The sequence below is a fragment of the Arvicanthis niloticus genome, chromosome 20 (assembly GCF_011762505.2).
Source record: "Arvicanthis niloticus isolate mArvNil1 chromosome 20, mArvNil1.pat.X, whole genome shotgun sequence".
Taxonomy (NCBI): Eukaryota; Metazoa; Chordata; class Mammalia; order Rodentia; family Muridae; genus Arvicanthis; species Arvicanthis niloticus.
Window position 1 is genome coordinate 25,415,164 of NC_047677.1, and position 6,000 is coordinate 25,421,163.

The following is a 6,000-nucleotide window of genomic DNA, read 5'->3' on the forward strand; positions in this document are numbered from 1 at the left end:
CAAAAGAGAAGCTGTACGGCACGTGGGGAGACTGGGATACCATTTCCCCAGACTCCAGTAATGAGATGTTCCCCCAGGGCCAGGTCAGGCCTACTGTGCTTCATAACTTGCTGGGCAGGAAATAAAGGCCCAGCACACAGGCCAGTCAGGGGCAGCAGACAGCTGTGTAGGTTTACTCAGTCAGGCAGCCCTGCCAAAGGCCCAAAAGCAAGGTTTCCTTTATGGGGCTTTCCTTGGGAGAAATGCTCCAAGTGCAGGTGGGCCCCAAAATGGAGAGGGATCAAGTTGGGGCTTCAGGGGGCTTGGGTTGACAAGTCCCAACATCTTACCTGGTTGTGCATCTTTCTGTTGGGAATGGGTGAAGAAGCACAAGGGACAGGAACCTCAACATACTGGATGCTCAGGGTGTCAGCCAGGCCTTCTTCCTCCATAGTGACACCACCCGAATTGCCCCTGACTGACCATGTCACTCCTAGTGATGCTGTCCTGGTTCCATGTAGCCTGCATGCTCTGGCATGCACACTGAAGCCCTGCCTCCTCCTCTGCCTCTGGCCCACCTCCCGCTGTTTGCAGCTTGGGTCTGCCCTTCCTTCACCTGCAGTGTTGAATACCCAGATGCTGAGACAGACACACAAGATTCTTTTCTCTCCAGCCTTCAGTGCCCAGCCCCCACCACCACCACCCCCAGCTTGAGGAGCTTGGCTCCAGAGGTGTCTGCCTCCTCTGGCTCGGCAGGTGCTTGCATTGTGTGTCACCCTTTCTGCTACTATGCCCATCAGCTATGTGACTGGGGGGGGGGGGGAGTGTCCCAGGAAGAAGGCCGAGGAAGGAACAGAAGGGACCCCCGGGTAGAGACAGCTGTCTGCCTCATCTCCTTTGACAGAGCACCTGTGGGTCACCTTGCATCCAAAAATTCAGACCAACCAAGGTATGTCTGCCTGAGGCAAAGGGCCCACGGGATGTAAACCTCATGACAAGCAGAGAGAGGTCTTTCTCCTTTGCCCCACCTCCTGAGGGGAGCAGGGTGCTACTGAAAATGCTGTCAAATTCCTCTCCCTGAGAGAGCTCAGGACCAGAAGCCAGTTTGAGAACAACCGGGGAGTAGCCACTGCCTCGTGCACTCAGCCTGTGCCAGGCGATGCCGCCCATGTCTGGAATCACAAACAGTTCTGTTCTCGGCTTCTCCAGTGCGATCCTGGCCACTAGCCTCCTGGTTACCTCTGGTATCATTACCACCTACTGGCAGCCCTGTGTTCTCACACTGACATTCTGAACCCCAAACTGTCGGGCTATCAGCACTGCAAGAGCCACCCAGGTAGCAGATGTGTTCTGTAAGAGGGTCAGCCTCCAAGGCACAGGGCCCTCCTGGAAGGCTGCAGACCTGTCTCTGCCCAAGCCCCTTTTGGGATCTAAAGCAATGTGTAAAAGTCCACGTGGATGTCAAGGTCCAGTCCCAGCAGGAACAGAAAACACTCACTCATCACTGGTAGTGTTTGTAAAATTCATCAGAATTACCACCATCATCCTCCCACAGGTCTCCCTCCCCATCTACCAGCCACTGAGTTTGCTGGTAGTGTTCAAGTTCCTGGGCACTAGCCTGACTCGGTCCCTCAGGGTCCTCAGGTCAGGATTCCAAAGCCCAGGGGGCATCAGTCCTCAGGCCCCTGAGCTCTGCCTTCACCAACTCATTGCAGAAGCCTGGTAGGATCACAGCCCACAGAATCAAAACTATGACCTACATCTGCCAATATTAATAGCTCCAGAGCCTGGGGCTGCAGCAGCCTAAGCAGAAGCACAGTTCTCGGAACTGTTGTTGGCTTGGCTCTGTTTCCAGCTAAAGCGTCTGGGAGGGGACATGGGAAAGGTTGGAACAGGGGAGGGGAGGGGACCCCCTGGCTTCTTACAGCTTCTCATTCTACGTCCTGAGAATCCAGGAGGATAACTTGAAGACCAGATGTCACTCCAGGGAGCTGCTGATGTCAACATGTGCCCAGGCCTCTGGGACCCTGGGTGACCTGTGCACTGGGTTATACTGGGTCTGATCTGAGACCAGGCCTCACCTACTGCTCCAGCCATGCTACTTGGCTTGCCCCAGGCTGACAAGCCTTCCCATCAGTACGAGGACAGCTTCCCTCCCTCCTTCCTCCCTTCCTCTGCCATCCTTTCCTACCCTGACTCTGCATGATGGTTACCTAGGGACAAACCAGGAGAACCTGAGCTAGGCCACCAGGTGCCCCAGACTATTCCTCCAGAAGAGTACCAGGGACAAGCTCTTCCCAGCTCGGCACTTGGGGCAGAACCCTGGAGCCATTCTCTTGAGCTGCCAGATGTGACTCTTGAAGATGCCACAGACTCTTGATGCTTTATTGATAGATTTGGTTCTGGGGTTTCACAGAGGAACACGGGGGTCTAGTGGAACAGCTGCTTAGTAACGGGGCTGAGGTTGTAGAACCAGAAGATTTCATCCCTGGGTAGAAAGGATTCCAGGGTTTCTGGAACCTTCAAGAAATGGAGATAAGGACAACATCATTTGTACCTTTCAGACCTAAGCAACAGAGTGGCAGACTCTGGGGAGAGCAGTTCTCCATTGCCTGCAAAGCCTTTATGGGAATGGACAGCCTGGAGCTTCAGCCTCCAGTGACGCCCCCCTCCCTGCCTGTCTTTGGTGCAGACAGAGCTTTGGTGAAGAGAGTCCACTGATAAAAATAAATATTTAAGCTGGGCAGTGGTGGCGTACATCTTTAGTTCCAGCCCTTGGGAGGTAGAGGGAGGTGGATCTTGAGTTCAAAGCCAGCCTGGTCTACTATGAAGTGAGTTCCAGAACAATCAGGGCTACACAGAGAAATCCTGCCTCAAAAAAACAAAGACAGACAGACAGACAGACATAGAGAGATAGAGAGATTTAAGTTTGGTTTTCTCAGGCAGAGCCTCATGCAGCCCAGGCTAACTTTAAAATTGCTGATTTTTAATTACTTTTTTATTATTATTTTATGTGTGTGTGTGTGTGTGTGTGTGTGTGTGTGTGTGTGCGCGTGTGGAGGTCGGAGGACACCAGTGGAAGTCACTTCTCTCCTACTCTGTGGATCCCAGAGGTCAAAGCCAGGTCGTCAGGCTTGGCAGCCAGGGCTCTTCTGAATCTTCCCATTGGTCCTAGACTGGTGTGTCTGACACTGTGGTTCTGAGCTTCCTCCTTCCCTCCCAAGTGCTGGGATCATGGGTGTGTTTCACCCTGCCCAACTTAAAATACTTAGGAGCCAGAACCTTGGGGCCTGTGAGATATCTCGGTGGGTAAAAGTGCTTGTTCCCAGACCCAACTCCCTGATTCCCACCCCTGGCTCCCTGCATGGGAGAGGGGGAAGTGATTACAGTAAGTTGTCTTCTGACCTCCACAGTACCCCAAGACATGCACCCACTCACACACAAACACACACACAGACACACACAATAATATATATATATATACTCACATATACTCACACTTACACATTCACACACACATATACCCACCCTCACACATACACACACATACACAGAGACACATACCCATACTCACAAACATAGACACACCCACTCACACACAGGCACACACATACAATCTCACACACTCACATATATACTCAAACTTACACATTCACACACACATATATACCCACTCACACATACACACATACACAAACATAGACACATATATATACACTCACACACACAGACATACTCACACATACTCACACACATATACCCACTCACACATACACACATATACCCACTCACACATACACACTCTCACATACACACACACATATACCCACTTTCACACATACACACACATACACACACCCCACTCACACACAGAGACACACACACATATACTTACACACACATATACCCACTCTCACCCGTACACACTCACAAACACAGACATACCCACTCTCACACACAGGCACACACGCATATATTCACACACACATATACCCACTCTCTCACATACACACTCGTGCACATACCCACCCACTTGCACACAGTAACATACACATAAATGTAGTGTGGCTAGAGAGATGAGCATAGGTTACAAGCGCTTACTGCTCTTGCAGAGGACCTGGGTTCGATTCCCAGCTCCCTTAATTATCTGTATTCCCTGTTTGGGGGCATCTGATATCCTCTTCTGGTCTCCTAAGACACTAGATACATACATATAGATACAGGTAAACACTCATACACATAAAACAAATAACTTTTCTTAAAACTAAGTTTTAAGCTGTATAGTGGTGGTGCACGCCTTTAATCCCAGCACTCAAAAGGCAGAGGCAGGCAGATCTCTATGAGTTTGAGGCTAACCTGGTCTCCAGAATTATTTCTAGGACAGCTAAGATTATACAAAGTAGCCTGTCTCAAAACAAATCAAAAATATTTTTTTAATTAACATTTTATTTTTAATCCAGACTCGGTGGCACATAATCCCACTTTAATCCCAACACTTGGGAGGCCAGAGGCAGGCAGAGGTCTGTGAGTTTGAGGCTAGCCTGGTCTACATAGCAAATTCCAAACCAGTTAGAGACATACAGTGTTTTGACTATATGTAATCGTGTACGCCTGTGTGGGTATTGCACTTGTTGGGTAAGGGATGTCAATCCCCTGGAGCTGGTGTTATAGGTGGTGTGAGCCACTGGCCATGGGTACTGAGAAACAAACTGGGGTCCTCTACAAGAGGGTCCCTTAACCACTGAGCCATCTCTCCAGCCACATCAAGGTAAATAAATGTAATTTTTAAAATAAAGATCTTTAGATACGGTGGCTCATGCTTATGAGAGAGGAGAGTCAACACAAGTTCAAGGCCAGTGTGGTGGTTTGAATCTGCTTAGCCCAGGGAGTGGCACTATTAGGAGGTGTGGCCTTGTTGGAGTGGGTGTGGCCTTGTTGGGGTGGGTGTGGCCTTGCTGGAGGAGGTGTGGCCTTCTCGGAGTATTGTATCACTGTGGGGCTGGGCTTTAAGACCCTCAGCTGCCTGGAAGCCAGTCTTCTGCTAGCAGCCTTCAGATGAAGCTGTAGAACTCTCAGCTCCTCCAGCACCATGTCTGCCTGGATGCTGCCATGCTCCCACCTTGATGATAATGGACCGAACCTCGGAACCTGTAAGCCAGCCCCAATTAAATGTTGTCCATATAAGAGTTGCTTTGGTCATGGTGTCTGTTCACAGCAGTAAAACCTTAAGTCAGCCAGCCTTGTTGTTTCAAGCCAGTTGGTGGTGGAGCATGCCTTTGATCCCAGCACTTGGGAGGCAATCTCCATGAGTTCGAGGCAAGGCCAGCTTGATCTACAAAGCAAGTTTCAGGACAGCCAGGGTTACACAGAAAAACCTTGTCTAGAATCTACCTGCTCCCCCAACCCCAACACCCCACACACACACACACACAAGGTGGGGGGGGGGGTGAGGGGAGCCTCAGGGCAGCCACAGCTACAAAGTGAAACTCTGGCTCAAGAATAAACAACAAAAACATGATGTCACCCCAGTTAGCAGTAAGGAAACTGGCCCTGAGAAGGGAGTTGCCAGGATCACCTGGCTCAGGTGTGTCAGCCGTGGCCCGGGTCACCCGGCTCTGGCCCAAGGAGAAAGAGCTTTCTTCCCCTGTGGGTGACAAAGAGAGGGAGGTGAGTTATCTTCATAAAGGGTCCCCTGCCACAAGTCTCCAACAGAGGGATTCGAGAAGACAGACCTCTGGGTCAGGAGTCCTGGGGTCCAAAGAAAGGAGCCCAGTCCTGGATATCCATCTCCCCAGTTCATAGCACAGCCCTGAGGCACCAGGAAGCAGTCACCTGGGAACTGACTACCCTGATACAAATCTTGTCATCAGGTCTTGCTATTTCTTTCCCCCTCCCGCCCCCCCCCCTCGTCAATGGCCCTCTACCCCCCTCAACCCACAAGCCACAGGTTCTGGAATCCTTCCACGCAGCCATGTTGACGGGCCCACCCTGCCTTTCACTGGCTTAAGCCAGTCCTGTCTT